The sequence below is a fragment of the Lissotriton vulgaris genome, unplaced genomic scaffold (genome assembly GCF_964263255.1).
Source record: "Lissotriton vulgaris unplaced genomic scaffold, aLisVul1.2 SCAFFOLD_431, whole genome shotgun sequence".
NCBI lineage: Eukaryota > Metazoa > Chordata > Amphibia > Caudata > Salamandridae > Lissotriton > Lissotriton vulgaris.
In genome coordinates, this window is record NW_028241894.1 from 269111 (window position 1) to 288431 (window position 19321).

The 19321-nt window shown below is 43.1% G+C and overlaps 1 protein-coding gene across 2 annotated transcripts in view; it reads left to right on the plus strand.

Annotated features, from left to right (window-relative positions):
* The window catches only part of LOC147669865 (tripartite motif-containing protein 2), a 286411-nt gene that overhangs the window by 94274 nt on the left and 172816 nt on the right, over window positions 1-19321 (plus strand). The gene's annotated exons all lie outside the window — the stretch shown is intronic.

Below are 19321 nucleotides of genomic sequence, written 5' to 3' on the forward strand. Positions count from 1 at the left end.
CTGAGGTCCACGCATCCTCTTCTCCATCTGCTCACCCCCCCGCCCCAAGTATACCAGGCTGCTCATCTACCCTATTAGCTACACAATACTTAGGCTCTTCTATATATTGTATGCCTGGTCCATTTGATAGCTTGAACACTCCGTCAGCGGCTAAACACTCAAAGCGAGCTACTAAGCAACCGTCTGCAGGATCAGCAGCTCCGGCTAACCCACTGCCGTCGGTCTACTCATTTGAATCCTTGGGGGTTAAAAGCATGATTGAGGGTTGCATGGATAAAATAAAGGCCCTATTGCCGGTGGAATTATCCCCTATATTTCTGCAGCTAGATGCTATTGAGCAATCCATGACAACCTTGAAATGCATATGGGACTCGCCTGTTCAGGGCCCCAGAATACCCTTCGCTGCAAGGCTACGTGGGAGGGAGAGCCCTTCACCATACCAAAGCAAGTCCCAGAGGCTTCAACCCAGTCCTGCAGAATACACAGATCCTAAACCCTCGACTGACTTGCCAAGGCTAGGTCCCAATAGTTTGAACTCCAATGAAAATAGAGTCCATTCTAGCCCACAGCTTAAAAACGATGTCGAAAATGATACTGCTGCTAATAGCAAACCATGGGTTTAGAACAGTGATGGCCAGAGAGGCCACTCTAACGGTTTAACGCAGCCAGTCATTAATTTACCCCCAGGGTCATGTGCATATGTGGCGCTTATCTCTGCCTTACCGCCCCTGAGATTGGAACAAAGAGAATGCCAGGTGGAATTATTTAACAAGACCTTGAACCGATGGGCTGCCATTGAAACTTCCATTTAGCTATGACTAGCAACATTCTGCTAACAAAAAGGGTGGGCTGGATTGGTGTGGGACCCAAGGATAGGCAAGGGGACAGTATTATTGTAAACTTTAGATCACCTTGTGTGGTACGGCAACTGCTCCTTGGACAGTCAAATTATCAGCGGGGCAACAGTAACATTGCTCTCTTGCTCTCAGTGTATCAATGGATGGGAGACGGGAGTGGTGGACTATAGCAGGACGGTTGTATTTTCTTTCTATGCAATATATGTTAATAAACTTGTTCCAAAAAAAACATTGTTCTGTTGCCCTAGGGCTACTTTTACAGACCCATCCTGGGGGAGAGGGAATGAGGGTACAAGATGAGGGAAGAACATTGCACAAAACAGTGGGATCCTAACGTATAACTGCTACAATGCCTTGGCCGATATTGATTGACATAATGTCCTGATCAACTACAAGTAGATAAATGTGCAACTGGGTGCTTGGATCGTGTTGATCAGGCTTAAAATGGCTGATCAGGCTAAAAATGGAAGTGTGACTACAGGGGGGAGAGTCGTTCAAATCTGTTCAAATCTGTGGTGTTGACAAGGGGAATGGGGGTAAGGTGGGGTTGCTGAAGTTTCGGTCCCATTTAACATTGTCCGTGGTGGGGGTGCTAGTGCGGTAAAGGCTTATCCCAACCCTACTACTACATTGATATTTTGGAATGTAGCAGGGCTTTAATCTAAGTTGCCCTGCCCTGAGTGGGCCACCTTTTATAGATGTATACGACATATGCTTGTTCCAAGAAACCTGGTCGACTAGTCCCATGTATCGCTCAGGATTTACGTCATAAAGCAACAAGGCCTGATGGGGGCTTGACAACCTGGATCAAAAAAACCCTATCATTTAGTGTTGACAAAGTAGATTTGGTTTGGCCAGATATGTTGTGCATTGCTTTGATCTCACCAGGCATGGTCACACATTATATTTGTAATGTTAAATGCAGGCCGACCACAAATAAAGTGCAATCTAGTGTAATCCATATGTTGTCTGCCCACCTGGCTGAACTCCCAGCAGCGACCGGTAAGAGTATGGAGGGGATTTTAATTGCAAGTTTGAGCCTCTTGATGCTCATGTAGGGTTCCAATCAGTTGAGGAAGACCAACTATGGGTTATACCAGCACTAATGATGCCCCCCATAAAAAATGTACCCCTCTGGCTCTTCAACTCAACTCTGTTGTGCTAAACAAGGGTTTGAGAGCCTGCAAAGGCAGATCACAGTCAGACAAAGATAGCAATCACACCCAGAATACAAGTCTTATTGATTAAATCATACTTGTTGTCTGACAGTGCTCTAAATTAGTAGATATGGTGGTACTTCCCCCACCAGGATAGTGTCCATAATGTACTTGCCCCGGAATTGAAGAGCTTTGTTTCTTGAGCTCAGCCGAACCATAATTCGCCCTTAGATAGAAGGTTAAACCTGTCCTCTAATAGGCGGAGGGTTAAATGGAGCTTGCCATCCCACTCCAGGGAATCAGTATCTTAAATATACAGAGTGGTTGCTGATGGGTTGGGGGAATTACTACCAGCAATACATTTGCCCAGAGAGGATGGAGTGGTCCTGTCCAATTTTAGTGAAATCTATACCCATATGTCCCACAAGCTAAGAGAATATTTCTTTATTGAGGCCGGTTGAATGGAGAGGAGACACAGTGCGCCTTCTTGGAATAACAACCGGTGTAATGAGGCTCAAGAGCCACTGATGGGTGCTATTAAGTTCAACGTTAGACTGCTAACCCAACAAGCTAGACCGGTGTACAAAAATGCCATATGAGCAGCAAAATGAGAATGGGAGACTGAGAATTGGGAAAGTCTACTAGTAGCAGCTCAAAGAGGAGACTCATAAACCTTCTGGAACATTATGTCCACTGGCTCTGGTGAAGGGTTTTTCCTCCGTTGAAAATCACATCACAATGGCTGAATGGATTGCCCATTTTACTAGATTATTCTCACTAGAGGAGCAGAGTGTAAGCTCGTGAGTTGGCAAACTATTACACAACTTTGGCAAGCTTAGATGGGCCAGAAACCACACTGGGATTGCCTATTTTGGTTAGCGGTCCCCAGGAAGAAATGAGCTTCAGTTGCAGGAAAATTAGGCAAGCCATCAATAAAATTGTGACACATAAAGTCCTGGGGCTAGACAAGGTACCTCAATCAATCAATCAGAGTACTTGTAAAGCGCGCTACTTACCCGTGAGGGTCCCAAGGCGCTGAGGGGAGGGGGGGGGGGGGGGGTGCTGCTACTGCTCGAAGAGCCAGGTCTTGAGGAGTCTTCTGAAGGCGAGTAGGTCTTGGGTCTGCCGTATGTGGGTAGGGAGGGTGTTCCAGGATCTGCCGCCGGAGGTCGTTCGTTGGATGCGGGGGACAGCAGCAAGGGTGAGGCTGGCGGAGCAAAGCTGGCAGGTGGGGGTGTGGAAGCTGAGTGTGCTGTTCAGGTAGGCTGGTCCGGCGTTGTGGAGTGCTTTGTGTGTGTGGGTGAATAGCTTGAAGGTGATCCTCCTGTCGACGGTGAGCCAGTGTAGGTCTCTCAGGTGGGGGGTGATGTGGCTGCGGTGGGGGACGTTGACGACGGAGGCATTTTGGATGCGTTGTAGTCGTCATAGGTGTTTGGCTGGGATTCCTGCGTAGAGTGCGTTTCCTTAGTCCAGTCTACTGCAGACGAGGGCCTGTGTCACCGTTCTTCTTGTTTCCTGGAGATCTTTTTCTGGATGAGATTGATGTTTGGACCCCTTATTTCACCATATTATTTAATGCTATATTTTAATGGGCTCCCGTTCTCACTACTTGGGCGGGCGCTGAGATTGGTTCCATTTTAATATTGATCTAGAGGTCTCCCCTCGAATTATATGCCTTTAAGCCTAATTGATAGTGCCAAAAAGCTTTTTGTGAGGGTTGCTTTGAGCCGACTGCAAGATTGGATGGCTGCGTCAAACATATTGACTTCCCTGCAGGCAGGATTTAGAGAGCGCACTAGTATGTTACACAAGGTCTTTCGGCTCCAGTTATTGTACTGGAAATTTGTACAGCTAGGATGCGGGCAGTTTTATGTGCTGTTTGTAGATCTCAGGTCAGCATTCAACCTCGTCCTCTTGACCCAAGTAGTGGCAAATTTTAGCTGACATGGAATTATCGCTTTATCTACTAAATTTGATTATAAGTAGGGCTCCCGGTTTTCCGTTTAAACGGATATTTACATATAAATACAAACTGAAAACTATTTTTCCTTTGTCTGTATTTATATTTAGAAGCAGGAAAATACTACCAAATTTTGCTCCACTGCTGTGCTTCAGCCGCAATGCTTCGTCACGCCCCTCTCTCTAATTCTAGAGGTGTGTCTGCCCACCGTAAAACGAAACACCTGCAGGGCCTGCAGCTTGTGTTTTTTTTTACCTGCTGCTGTGCCCCCTGAGCCAATTGTTGTTGGATCCAGGCGTCACTGAGTGGGCATGTCAACAGTTCTCCGTCCCACCCTCATACCCCGCCACTCGAATGAGCTCTGCATCAGCCCGCCGCCATTTCAAGCCAAAGGTAAGTGTATTTTACTGACATATCTGTTCTCGGGGGACAGATGAATGGCAGCTTCACAGTGTACTTGCAGGGGCTGGAGTGTTTGCTGAGTTTGTGACTGGGTTGTTCTTACAGTGCAGTACACTGTGTACATGTGCCTTATTCTCTCTGTGCCTACCAAAAAAGAATGTGTCCTTGCGTTACGTAATTGGTGCTCTGTAAAGTGCTCTAAATACCTTTGGGTCCAGTTTGCGCTATATAAATCTGCAACAACAACGTGTGGCTGCAAGAACAATCTGGCCAAAAACTCAGCAAACACTCCATCCTTACTACCCTGTACCTTTACCCACTCTTGAACCCTAAACCGCCCCGTTCTGAACCAGAACCCTTACCTATCCCATAACCCTATTTTCCCTTTTTTTAAAGACATTTAACAAAATACTTCCCTGAATGGTAAAGTCCCAAAAAAGTCCTGCATGGTACTTACCCTCATGGTAATGTCCTATTGGGTAAAGATCACAGGGTTAACGGCAGCCAGCATATGTAAGCGCCGTGGGGCGGGGGTAGGACGGGTGGGAGGGGAAGAAGTCAACAGGCGACAGAATAGGTATGAATAAATAAATAGTACCTATTTTGTCATCTGTCGACTTCCCCCACTGCCGCGCCCTGCCCCGCCCCACTTATCTGTGCCGGCTGATGCTGCATGGGGTTAAAACGTATTCAAGTACATGCACATATGTTCAAACAGAACATCTAAGTCAATGAAGCCACATTGGTTGAGATTAAATTATTAGGTGCTGTCTGATATGATGCCCCAGGTTCCTTAAAGAGAGTCACTAGAGACATACTTGACTTTCACAACCATCCATCTTTAACATCATCTGTCAAGTCAGACACACAGAAGCCAGAAGAGGCATGCTTAGACTTTCCTGCTTTCAGTTTCTATTTGTTGTGAATTTCTGTGGGGGATTTTTCTGTGTTTTTGAATGTTTTCAAAAATTGTAAAAATCTGTAGTTATCTGTGTTTTACTCCTTTATACTCTGTGAAAAATCATAGAGATGGTGTTTTCTGAGTGCTATAAAGAATTTGGCTTTTATTTCCTTCCTTCCCTTATTAATTCTCACAATCAGTTCTTCCTTCCTGCTTTCCTGCTTCTAATTCCATTCTCTACCTTTACCTTGAATTTACTGTTACAAGTAACTTATTTTCTTCACCTTCCTGCCTGTCTCATTTCCCAGCAAACAAATTCCTCTTTTGAGCGGTCCAGCCCCAGTGCATGTCCAAAGTGTTTATACATGGGGTGATGAGTGCGCCTAATTAACATTTGCTTGCAGCAGATATAAGATGAATGGTAGGTTGTATGTGATTTCATAGAAAAACTATTTATGGGAATAACAATATTGAGAAACCATTTCATCTAAACTTTTTTATGGAAATTTTCAGAATGAATGGCATTTACCTTTTTGTACGAAACCAATTCATAGAATGTCTTTTGGTCATAATTGACTTTTGAATCTTACTTTTTAAATGTAAATGTAAAGGTTGCAGGTCTTACTTTCAGGAACAGTTATGCCAGAGATATTCATTGCAGTGCTTAACTTCAGGGGACATTACGCCATATTTGTATAATGTACGTTGTCAAAAATGCAATGCTTTTAATTTGCTGACCTATCACCACCCATCCACACCATCCATTGCTGACCCCTTACAACCCCTAAACACCATCAAACCCAGACCACTAAAACACCTCACCACTCCTAAATGACACTGATCCCTGAAGCCTAAAAGTCTTTTCTACCCAAAAATCAACCATCCAATAACCATAAAATTACTCACTTCTCCTAACTCTACAAATTCTTGAACCCTAAACATCACTTTCTATGCTTGAATCCTTCCTATCCCGTACCCCTAAAAACCTGAGCAATCCAAATTCCATCCAACCCTAAAAAACCCTCACCTTCCTTAAACACCAGGCATCCATGACTCATAAGAATTTCTCATCACCCTAAGCTACTCATCCATGAATCCTAAAAAACCCTTTCTGTATCTAAACTCCACCCATCCCTGAATCCTTAAAACCCCTCACCACCCTAAACTCCACCCCATCCTGTACCCTAAAAACACTTCACCTCCCCAGCCACTACCCATAATTGAACGTCAAAAACCCTCACCAGCACTAGACTCCCTAATCCATGAACCCTAAAACCCCTCAACACCCTTATACTCCACCCATCCCTGCAACCTAAAATTACCTCGCACACCTAAGCACCACTCATCCATGATCCCTACTCCTCACCACCCCTACACTCCACCCATCTCTGAACTCTAAAAAACCCTTTCTTTGCCTGAATGCCAATTATTCTTCACCCCTAAAAACTCATCACCCTCAACATTTCCCAACCCTGAACCCAAAAGCCCCACAGTAGTCCTAAACTTCACCCAAGTTTAATGCAATTTTAGATTTTTCCTTCAAATAACTTTTCTTTTAAAATGTTTTCTTTAATTTTCGATTTTTTTTATATTTCCTTAAAATTGTTTCCCCATGATTTGGTTTCCTCCCATGTGCTTTCTCAGTTTACGTTGTCCATTAATTCACACACATCAGAATGGTAAGCATTTAATACATGTCCCCACTGCTCTATTTTTCTTCAGAAAAATTACAAAGATCAATTGAATTAGATATTTCTACATACAGCATGAGATATATGTTATAAGGTGTTCAGTGCTTTGACATTGCACGCCTGTTTTGACACCTTGTATTCTTTGTTTTAAGATACTAAGAATAGCCTGGAGATTAACCCAATACATGTGATATTAGAGCCTGATTTATGCCTAATCCTGTGCTACATGGTCACAGGCTAGAAGTCTGCTAAGGAATACCGAATCTTCTGTATGGGTCTTTGGTGGCAGCAAACTGAAATCAATTAAGCAGTAAGACCATAGTGCGGCTAATCACCCCGGGGTTGTATCCAGGCGCTGTGCTGCAGGTACAGTTGAAGAGCGAGGTCTTGAGCCCCTCCTGAAGAAGTTCACTGTTATACTTAGCTTTGATGCTTTCCCTGCTACTCAGCTGGTGTGGCTCTTGGAATGCCTGATGTCATAGTAGAATCCTGTGTGTCTGGCCTGTGTGGAGTGGCAGTTGATGGCAGGCAGGTAGGGTGGTGAGTGCCCTACAGTAGTGAGTTGGTGGGCTGGAGAGTTTCCCAGTGCTGTGTATTTTGGGAGTGATTGGTTAGGGTGGTTAGTGCACTACGGAGGTGAGTTTCTGGGCTGGTCAGTACCCTGGTGCTGTTATTTTAGGGTGGTAAGTGCCCTATGGAGGTGAGTTTGTGGGGTGGTAAGTACCCTAGGGTTTGTTTTTAGGGTGGATAGTGCTCTACGGTTTGTGGGTTGGTATTATGTGTCGCAGTGTTGTTTATTTTTGGGTGGTGAGTGCCCTATGAAGTTAGTTTGTAGGGTGGTGAGTACCCCAGTTCTTGTTTTCAGGGTTGATAGTGCCCTACGGTGGTGAGTTTGTGGGGTGGTCAATGCCCCAGTGCTGTTTGTAGGGTGGTGAGTGCCCTATGGAGGTGAATTTGTGGGGTGGTGAGTACCCTAGTGTTTGTTTTAGGGTGTATGGTTCCCTACGGTGGAGAGTCTGTTTATTTTAGGGTGGTGAGTGCCCTATGGAGGTCAGTTTGTGGGGTGGTGAGTAGACCAGTGCTTGTTTTTAGGGTGGATAGTGCCCTACGGTGGTGTGTTTGTGGGGTGGTCAGTGTCCCAGTGCTGTTTATTTTAGGGTGGTGAATGTTCTACGTTGGTGAGTTTGGTTAGTTTGTGGGTTGGAGTGTTGCAGTTTGGGAGGCATGTGTTTCTAGGAGTTCACGATTGGAAGACACTAGTAAATGTCATGTCAGCAACTCGGCTGAACTATCCCTTATACTAACTGTTCCCTGGTGTTGTGGGACTAGTTTGAAATACTGCAGCTACTGGCAGGTTTAGGACAGCGTTTTTACTGCATTGGAAACCTCGGGTGAGGGACCGCTCACCGGAGCATGGGACTTTTCATTTCATTATGTTGCTGGTCATTATAATGCATGTTTCCTGTTGTGTGTTTGTGTTTTTTTTAAGGTCCTTGTTTGTGCTTTGGTGAGGGCAGGGTGGTAGTGTATGTGTCCTGAGGCAATTTATTAGTTTCTGGGTGGTTTGTGGCAATACACTTTATTTTAGGGTGGTGAGTGCCCTACAGTAGTGAGTTGGTGGGGTGGAGAGTTTACCAGTGCTGTGTATTTTGGCGTGGTAAGTGCCTCATTTATTTGTGCAGTAGTTGGTGTTGACTGCAGTAGTGTGGTTTATTTCTGCACCCATTTTGGGTGGTTAGTGCCCTGCGGTGGTGAGTTTGTGGGGTGGTTAGTACCCCAGTACTTGTTTTTAGGGTGGATAGTGCCCTACGGTCGGTTAGCATGGTTTGTGCCCTGTGTGTTTTTGGCTCATGTGTTTTGGGGTGGTGAGCGGCTGTCTGTCCCTTGCGCAATTTGTATAAGGTCATGGTTTTGGGGTGGTGAGTGCCCTATAGGGTGGTTAGTGCCCTATGTTGTTTCTCTGGGGTGGTAAGTGCCCTATAGTGGTCACTTGTGGGGTGGTGAGTGCCCCGTGCAGTTGTATTTGGGTGGTGAGTGCCCTATATGTTGTTTAAGGTGCTGTGACTTGCGTGCTGTTGGTCTAGGGTGGTGAGTGCTCTATAGGGTGGTGAATGCTCTATGTTGTTTGTCTAGGGTGGTGAGTGCCCTATAGTGGTCAGTTTTGGGGTGGTGAGTGCCCCGTGCAGTTGTATTAGGGTGGTGAGTGCCCTATATGTTGTTTAAGGTGGTGTGTGTACTATGTTGTTCGTCTAGGGTGGTGCGTGCCCTCGTATGTTGCTTGTCTAGGTTGGTGAGTGCCCTATATGTTGTTTATGGTGGTGACTCGTATATTGTTTGTCTAGGGTGATGAGTGCCCTATAGGGTGGTGAGTGCCCTATGTTGTTTGTCTAGGGTTGTGAGTGCCCTATAGTGGTCAGTTTTAGGGTGGTGGATGCCCTATGTTGTTTGTCTAGGGTTGTGAGTGCCCTATAGTGGTCAGTTTTAGGGTGGTGGATGCCCTATGTTGTTTGTTTAGGGTGGTTACTGCCCTATAGTGGTCAGTTTTGGGGTGGTGAGTGCCCCGTGCAGTTATATTAGGGTGGTGAGTGCCCTATATGTTGTTTAAGGTGGTGTGTGTCCTATGTTGTTCGTCTAGGGTGGTGAGTGCCCTATAGTGGTCAGTTTTGGGGTGGTGAGTGCCCCGTGCATTCATGCACTAATGGTTATATAACTAGTGTTATTTATGCATGTTTTAATTTTTTTTTATTTTTCCTGAGGTAGGAGGATGGGCAATGTAAATGTTAATTTTGGAAATGCATTGCTCATCTTTGGAGTTGATGTTTATCTTTTAATGTGCAATGTAATGATTTCTTTTACAATGCATTGTATTTGCAACATAAATGCTTTCTTTTACAATGCATTGTATTTGCAACACTAATGCTTTCTTTTCAGAATACATTGTATATCTTCTTTGTATGTTTTTTGATTTTTTTTCACATTTCTTCCTTCACTTGAGAATTGTCTTTTCCCTAAGAAAGGGGGATATGTTATACTTAACTTTGGTGCTTTCCCTGCTACTCAGCTGGTGTGGCTCTCGGAATGCCTGATGTCATAGTAGAATCCTGTGTGTCTGGCCAGTGTGGAGTGGCAGTTGATGGCAGGCAGGCTGAGTGGCAGGGAGGCCACTCCTGGTGGGGTTTATTTCTATTCATCTTAACTTATGTGCTTAAACCTGAACTTGTAACTAAGCCTAATTAAACCTACGTGATATTTATACCTGGCTTATGGACTTCCTTTAATTACAACATTCACCGAAGTGAATGTGCAGAGGTGGAGTGGGTGGGTGTTCCAAGCTTTGGCAGCGAGGTATGAGAAGGAGCGCCCTCTGGACTGGCTGCAGTGGATGCATGGTGTTTGGGTGAGGGTGAGGGTGAGGTGTGCGGAGTGGAGTGGAGTGGAGGTATCTGGTTGGCTGGTGGAAGATCAGGCATGGAGTTCAAATAGTCAGGACCTTGTTTATAGACCGCTTTGTAGGCGCGGATGAGGAGCTTGAACTGACATCTTTTCTGTAGGAGGAGCCAGTGGAAGTCTTTCAGGTGCTGAGTGGTGTGTGTCCTCTTAGGGTATTTGAGTATCTGTCTGCCTGCTACTTTCCGGACTGAATTGCACTGCTTTATAAAGATGCTGCTAAAATAGTAAAGAAACTTCAGGACATGCAGGATGCATTGGGCTATTTGTCTGTGAAGTACACACTATGGATTACTTTTATTGTATAGTGTCAGGCCATACCTGTGGAAGTTTTTGTTTTATTTGAAAGATAATGCAAGGACCACTAGGTTTAAATTTTTATCATGAATTTGGGCCTTTGTTTATTTGAATTCAGTGAGGGGACTGAGCTTCTGGGCCTGTGCATATATGCTGAGCATATTAATGATGTGGTCTGTGTTCTTCTTTATGGGGGATGTAGCCCTGATAGTTTTTCACACAGTCACAATGTAAAATTAAGAACGGGAGTGTTGGATACAGTGCTTTATGGGAAGACATTCATTCTAGGTGCACACACGCACATAGTGATATTTATTGCCCCCGCCTTGATACCTGAGCTTTCAGAAAGCAAAGCTCCACCTCCCTCTCAGTGAAGGAGGATGGCATCATGGTGGTGCGTCCTGACCTGTACAGAGACACTTTTCATAGTTCAGATACAACCCTGCTCACCTCTACACACAATGTGAAGTGGACTGTGAGCTGAATCCATATGAAGTGAAAAGTTCACCGTTATAAAGGAATACAGCGGTTCTGGAGACTTTGTGCATACTCAAAAAGGCATCCTCAGAGGCTTACCATGTCCTTAGTGAGGCACAGTCAGAGTATCCACCACAGAAAAGGGCTTAGAAGTAGTGATTGAAAACTACAAGCCCTAGGCATGCTTAGTCACACTTACAAGCATGGCACAGAAAATCAAATGAGCCAAGAGAGACTTGAATAGCATCAGTGACACCCCTCCTACCACGGGTGCCATTCACTGCACACATGTCCCAACCCAGAAGCTTGCAACCCACTCACCTAGTGCAATCACAAGGGATAGACGAGCCGCTACATGCAGTTGATAACCTCTGCTTTGATCTTACTCAAAACCGGTCCCTGAGTTGTGGTGTGAGGCTGCCTTCATAGTTGCTAGCCATGTGGGTAAAGAAATGCCAATTCACAGATGTAGACCAGCCTCTTGTATTCTCTCTGCCATAGAGATACACCTGATACAGTCCTTACTCCAACAAGTTACAGCATATTACAGATGAAGACATGGTCGAAGATGCCCTGACACCAAGGAACCAAGGCTATAAACAAGATACTCAGAGTTAACTTCCCATGAGCACTGATGTTGTTTTCTTGGTGGTTTCTGCATTTCTTGTCCACCTCGAGTCCATGGAATCAAACTTTTTGAGGTCCTTTCGGGGTAGAAGATCGCGTAGTGCTGCACTTGGTTGGGTACAATTTCTGTTTTCCTGAAGTTGTGTTCTGGGGACTGACTTTGAAACATAATCCCTGATTATTTCAATGGTTCTGACTTCCCAAGTACTCCCCGTGAACTCTGCACGTATGTTGCCTGCTCAGATTTGCCAGTCTTGTCAATCCACATTTTGCCACTATGGCCCAAATAGTATGGAACGGGGAGTGCAATTTACAATGCACATGAAATACCTTTAACCCAGTGTGAGGCGTTTACCGCAGTAGAAAAATACATTCTAGGCCTTGATTCCAAATGGGCCAGAAAAGAGTTAGATAATTATCAGACCTATCAAAAGTCGGAATTTCTGGGTGTAGTAAATACCTTCTTGTGTAGATTTTCCCCTGGAAAATTCGGAATTACATGTGGAATCGTAATTTCCGCAGTGAAATCCACGTGTATTAGAATTAACTATATTTCTTCTCCTAGTTTAATGTATTTTGACCTCCAAAAATCGATCGGGGGAAAATTATGGGGGTGTGATGTTTACAGAAAATCTTGGAATTTCAATCTATGTGCCAACAAGGGGTTTGTGGATTGATCATAGTGTGCCACACCTCAGGGAATCAAACCAAAAGTCTTGAGTTCTGGCGGATATTGAAGTATGACCTGCATATTTGGTGTGTAAGGCACAGGAGTGCATGTTTTTCCTTTTCACTTAATTACCTCAATACGTTCTGTCGAGTTTGACGTTCCGAAATCTGGCAGGTATAAAAGATGGAGACTCATTAATCTTCCCAAACACCAGATCTCACCAGATCCCTCCTCCAGAGAGAGATTCACTGGATAAAATTTCTTAAAACACAAGAACCTGCAGGACTTAATGAAAAAATCGATCTATCATGTTTTCTGTGACCCTTTTTCACTTCTGGGTCTGTAATCATGGCTGTGCATGCAAATTATAATATGTCATTACTTTCCAGCATAAGTGTTAATTGCTTATATATTATAGTGTATTAATCTTTTTACATGGCATCATCTATACTTTCACCTCCTCATATTTTTTCATATTTTTTCATCTATATGTATAATTTTGTCTCTTTTCTCTCTGCATACTTCACTTCTTCACCTCCGAGCGTGTATGGTCCCCATTCAAAGATGGCGCCGGTTTCAGACATGGTTGAACTTTTCGAGTTCGGTTTTAGCATTTGTTGCAGCCAAAACTCAGGCACGTCATTTTTTTCCCGTTGCAGTCCCAGTTTAGGTCCTGGTTTAGAAGAGGTTTCCCCGCCTATTATTGTTAGTGACGATTCTTTCTGTTCCCTCGAAGTCAGAGGACTTGTCCGCTTTTAGTCTTCACAGTTTTGATCTCAAATAGACGTTCCAGGAAATGTAGTGAGCAGCGGTTTCTGGAATTACCCGCACTCGGTCTGATTGTGAGCTTGAGCAGTCTCCTACGTGACGCTTTTGACGGAGGTAAGGTTTTGAGTTAGGAGTTTTCGTTTCGAGAGTCTGGTAGTCCCTAGAGCCCGTTAGTAATAGTTCTCTTTCGTTTAGCAGGTTGTGGTTGCTGTGACCCGTCAAGCTTAGTCTAGTCTAGTTGCCACGAGTTTCCCGGTGATTTGCAAAGTAAAGCAGCGTTCCAGGTAATACAGCAGTGAAATTTCATCTACAAGACCTAAATGTCTTGTCCAACACGCTCTAGATCTTAATCTTCTGTATCTGTTTTTTAGGACTTTGTCATTAATCGTTTTGGGACAGTGAGTATGTACGAATTTTTCACGCACCCCGGTGTGGGCTATGGCTTTATCCTATCACTCTATCACTTAACTTTACTAATTTCTAGATGTGTTTTCATGAGTCTTTAAATTAGTAAACTTTGCCATGTAAAGTCTGAAGCTTGTTTTTCTTGAATTCGAGTTAGTTGATATCATGTTTATTTCAGTTTCAGGCCCCTGATGAAGAGCTTGAAAAGCTCGAAATGCATTGGGCTCAAGAGAAGATTCATCATTTTGATCGCTTGCTTTACTAATATTCATGAAAATATTCTCCCCCAAAATTTTTGGAATGTCTAAAAGAGAATGTGTATAATTTTGTGTAGTAAAATTTGACGACTTAGTACTCCTCAAATACAGATGTCTATTCATTTATTTATGTGAAAACTGTTTAATATGTAGTGTTGTTCAATCCTTGAACCACATATAGCAACAGAGCAACGAGGTTAAGTGTGTTCCACACTTAAGATAGGACTTTAATTTATGCACGGTTAGGACAAACGTGCTACCTCTGTTGCACGCTTATGTTAACTTTATAAAAATGTAAGCTCAGTTTCAAAAATAACCGTATAAGATAAGGAGTGCTCCTCTCACCACTTATATCATTTTATGAACCTGGTGCAGCCTTTAAACTTCTGGGTACCTCAAGCACCCCTCCGTCTCGGGCTTTGAGCAGTCCATCCAGTCGTGGTGGCAGTATGATACTGTTTTCTCACCTGCAGTCTGGCTTGCTTGGCTTGTAATTTCTAGGTATGCTGGACGGCACTTCCATCCTAGGGACTGTTAGGGCAGAAGGCGAGTATTGTATTTATCAGTTCCAAGCTTACCTTACAATCAAGGGATCTCCACCTCCGTGCCAATTCTGTTTAGATCAATAGATCTTTGCCACCTTTTTAGAATGGAGCATCAAATCACCGTAATCATTTAATTAAATTTTGGAGTCGATGAGAAGTTTCGTAAGGTTTACAAAACCTTTATTTTTCATTTAAAAAGTGTAGTATTGATTACTTATTTCTTTATTCAATTAGTCAAGATAAATTGTTTACAGAAATATCAGTAAAAATGAGGGTAGGAAGCCGACAATGAAAGGAGACCATGTTCAATAAAGAAACAATCCCTATTCTAATCTAAAGAGTCCAAAATCTGATAGAACCCATGAAGAGTTCTCTGGAAAAGAGTAAGAGTTTAGGAGCTTAAGATTAGAATCTATAAGAGGACGAACTTCCTTAAAGAGTAGTTCTAGAAACTCAGCCAAGTCTCTTACAGTCCCAATAGAATAAGTCGAAATCAGTTTAAGCAAAATAGTCACAGCAGTAGCTAATGACATTCAAAAATAAGTAGTCGCCCAACATAATTTCAGGCAACAGCAATCATGGTCAGCAGTAGCCAGGCCCGGACTGGCCGTAGCGGGCACCGGGCAATCCCCCGGAGTGCCGCACAGGTGGGGGCCGGTTTTGGGCCACTGGGGCCTGTTTTTGTTACAGGAGCGTTTTTGCAGCATAGCTTCAAAATCGTCCCTGTAACAAAAATGGCAGAAAACCGGCCCTGGCAAAGAGCTCGGAGGTACCCCCCAACTCCCCGGGGGGCCGGTGGGGGGGAGCCGAGCACTTTGCCAGGGTCGGTTTTCGTTCCCAGTCCGGCCCTGGCAGTAGCTCACAGCAATCGGGTAACAGTGTGAAAAGCACGGTAAAGTGCTCATGGTATAGCAGGGGGAAAAAAGCTTGCCTCTCTAGCTAGGAACATGTATTATTGTAAAGCTACAAACATATGTATCCATGCTTTTGCCGGTTAAATCCTCTCGAATCAATATGGTTGAATCTTCTGATGGTCTGTCGCTTCTCCATTGGATTCCCAGTCTAAACGCACAGGATGACATGACAGTATCTAAATAGTTGCTAAGCATTCATGTGACTGTGACATGCCTGTGAGGTTTTCATGAGAACCTCTGCAAACCTACTCTGTTATCTGTTCAGTGCTCCATTATTTATCAATGGACAATCCTGGTTCGATCATGATAATTAAGCTTCTGCTGAACATTATTAATTTTAATACACTATCATTTATTCTAATATTCTGTCCAAAGCATAGACAAACGAATCTAAAATATGATGAAATCATGTGGTGTAGGGAAAGAAAGAAATACATTTTTAAAACAGCAAATTTCACAGTAATGACAAATTCTAACGGATTAATTCAGCTTTGTCAGTATTTTCTAGAAGACCTCTATTCTATTTAATATAAAAGAAAGAATAAATGAGGCTTACTCAGGCACTAAGTAAAGTACAGTAGAATTGAAAGCTTTCTGCAGAAAAAAATTATGCTGGTGGTTAACATATGTACGTTTAAGCAAGGCACATTTCCTCTAAGCTCTACTTTACTAGGCCTTCTTCACGTTAAAGCCTATGTAAATGACAGCCGTAATGTGTGGTTATTTTAATCTCAATGTTGTACTTTATCAGGAGCATGTCTGAGGCAAACCGGTTACAGAACCACAACCATCTATGTAAGTAGGATGGGCTGGCAAAGAGCAGGGAAATAAGAAAAGGCTATCAGAGTCACCACTTAAAAAGAAGCTATCAGTCACCATTCCTTACACCCTCCCGCTGTCTCAATAAAAACAGGAGGCTTTAATTCACAGCCATCTTGTTACTCTTCCAATATGCAGCCCTCTGAACTCCACAAACCAAAAAAGCTCCAGTCTCCAACACCCCATAACAATGTTTCATCGTTATAGGGTTCCTTGGGTACTTTCCAACTGTAAGAGCCTGTCCCACCCCGCTTTGGTATAGTAACATTGGGGGCTTAGGACGGAGTGGATATCATGTAAAGAAGCGTGCAATGTCAAAGGACATTAACATATATTGTTTTGTTAATCAATAGGAAGAGCCTCATTGGAGCAACCACCAGAAACCTGTTGGGTAGTGCTACCAACTGGCTCATTTTATCATCATTGGCACTTTCCTAATCCGACAGGAGACCCTACCCCACCTGAATGTGCCTATGATAGGGGAAAGTAGTGTGATTGCTCAAGCTACATTTCTACACTATTATGCTCTTGCTATATATGATGGGGTCCCCACAAAAAGATAAATTAACCCTTACCTTCACAAAAAACTGTTAGACTCCGACATGTACATTATATGCGCAACTCATAAGTGAAAAAAAATCACACATGGTCATATTTACCACATCACCACCAGGTGAAGGCATACCTGTGGACCGTGGGATCACTCACCAGCTTCTCATACCACTAATGTGAGACAGTTTGGGAAGCTGTCTCATAGTTAGTCATTAATAATGTGTGTCATGCCTAAAATAACACTAGGCTGGAGAAGAACTGCACTGGTCTCTCCCATAAAAGTTCATGGTACAGCCCATAATGCGACCACCCTGGTGCAAATCGTCATACACATTACCCAAAAACACCTGTACCATACAAACAGTGCATCACTATGGAAAGTCATATTGTCCATTTTCCAAAAGACAGAGAAAAGTATATTCTTTGAATTGTTTGCACTTTTTTTAAATTGACACTAGATTTATTATCTGGCATGGTTGATCACATGCTCTTGTAAGGTAGGTTTAATTTGTTTACTGTTAAGCTTATTTGTTGACTGTTCAACGAGTATGTAACAAACTTTAGCTATCTGGGTATAGTGCTCTCCTATGGCTCCCACACATGAATGAAGCTTAGGCCTCTCTTGCCAATAGCTCAGTGACCATCATTAAGAAAACACCTAGCTACTACATCGAAAGCGATTTCACCGGCCCTTGAGGTCTATAAACATAGGGCCCAAGCAGCAGCACTATATGGGGCAGAATTATGGGGCGTAGATAACCCCAATCATCTGATATTAAGTGAAAAGAAGGTCATACAGAGGTTACTAGGCCTTCCTACCTCCACACCATTGATACCCATGTACCCGGACGTAAATTTTAAAAGAATAGGGCACGTAACTGTCTTGAGACGTATATTGTATTGGATAAGACTATGCGTCATGCAGGAACTAGCAAACTATAAAGAGGGCCGAAACGAACTTCTGGTCCTTGATAAGCTCATTACTTTGTCCTGATATGTTTTGAAAAGCTATGCTTATCTTCCTCTTGGAGTGATCCACATTCACTAACGCCACACATAAAAACAATTGAAACAGATATACTGGGAGCAAGGTTTGAACACCCTCCATTAAAACCCAAGATCAGGTAGGTTGACTATTCAATTCCTTACTGTTAAACCAAATCCAAGCTTTGAAGAGTTCTTGGATGATATTCAACCTCACTTGGCAAAAATACTGTACTTGAAGTTTTGTTTTGAAACTCTTCAGATCAAAGAATTCACAGTAAGGTGGAAACCAAATAACAATTCTGCTAAAGAAGAATCTATTTGTACTTTATTCACTATCTATCGAAAATGTTGCACATTTGTTTGTACAGCAAATGCCAAGTTTAGAAGGAAATGAATTCACCCGATCTGCGGTAATTTGGAATTTAGAAAATATTTAGATGCTATGAGAGTCTAAAAAAAAATGACACAACCCCACACATAGTTTTTGGCTTAACTGTCATGCTTATTTTGAAGTAATGGTTTTATTGGCTTGCTTTTTTCTTTTTAACTGATTGTATTTTATGGTATCAGGGTCTGATTGCGAAAGGACTTTATTAACATTTTTATGCACGGTGTGTTGTATGAACTTTATATATGCTTTTTATGGTTTTTAACCGAAATAAAAGCTAATTTGGCAGGGTTTTTTTTATTCACCGACTTAAGCATATTTTCTGGTAGAGTTTATAATCTTTTTTTTGGTCCACTAGGGCTTATTCTGTGGTACAGTGTTTTTTTCTGGCGTGGGTGATGGTATTTTGTGGCACATTTGGGAGATATTTGAAACACAATTTCTATTAAGACTATACCTAAACACACGCAAAGTTCTTATTTATTAGTAAAGGTTATAACAGTTGACTTTGTTAATGCATATTCTTCACTGACCTTCTGATAAATTATGCCCAAGGCACAACGAAGGAGGAATTGAAAGGGTAATTATTCCAAACTTTGATGTTTCTCTTATGAATCTGGTAGTGTTGAGAGGGCTTAGTCGTGGAGGTGAGCACATCTGTGTAGTTATTTGCACTCTGCTGTCCCCTGTGTACAATATGGTGTTTATAAAACAAGAGGAGTGTGAGGAAGGCTCACAGTGCCATGTGGGCGGGTGTTAGGCCGATACATGGGTAGGCTGGTGCATCATCCTGCCTCGGCTATTCAGGCTGGCCCGATGCTCTAAATGTGTACGCTGGCAAATGCATGATAACAGTTAAAATAACAAGGAATCCCAAATTGTGAAGTTACTGCAGTCCAGGAAATCAACTTTTCTTCAGCTATTGTGCTGGGATAACTTTTGGCAATGTGGAATTTCAACTCACAGATCTCATTATACTCCGCTTCCACACAATGTGGCACGGTACACCAGATCACTGTGCCTCCTGATTACAACAAACACACCAAGAGATGGAGAGAGCCATTCGATCGCTGTATAAACAAAGAACCACTGTTCATAGAGGTACAGAGAAAGACTTGAAGGAGGAATTAGTGCTTCTTCTGCACTTCCTGTGTCCCATTCTATCCTTTGTATGATTAAACACCTTGTCTTTTTCTGTAG